The sequence below is a fragment of the Sinocyclocheilus anshuiensis genome, unplaced genomic scaffold, assembly GCF_001515605.1.
Source record: "Sinocyclocheilus anshuiensis isolate Anshui unplaced genomic scaffold, SAMN03320099.WGS_v1.1 scaffold260, whole genome shotgun sequence".
Lineage (NCBI taxonomy): Eukaryota > Metazoa > Chordata > Actinopteri > Cypriniformes > Cyprinidae > Sinocyclocheilus > Sinocyclocheilus anshuiensis.
Window position 1 is genome coordinate 441,320 of NW_015557134.1, and position 369 is coordinate 441,688.

Consider the following 369-nt stretch of genomic DNA (forward strand, 5'->3'; position numbering starts at 1 on the left):
GAGTCAAAATCATGTAATCTGACACAGTGACTATCGTGACCGACAAAAATATTGTGTAGTCTGAACCTGGCATTATTGACGCCTCACACGGTCGACCCAATTTCGAATTCATCTTCTGAACAACTCGTTCTTCTCCCTTTACACAGGGACATTATAAAACGCTTAACGTGAAAAATGCTTAACGTGGCTTAATGCATTCAAACTCTGTTTTTATAGGACTCAAACTCAGTAAACACATTATTAATAAAGCATATACAGTATCTCACAGAAGTGAGTACACCCCTCACATTTTTGTAAATATTTTATTATACCTTTTCATGTGACAACACTGAAGAAATGACACTTTGCTACAATGTAAAGTAGTGAGTG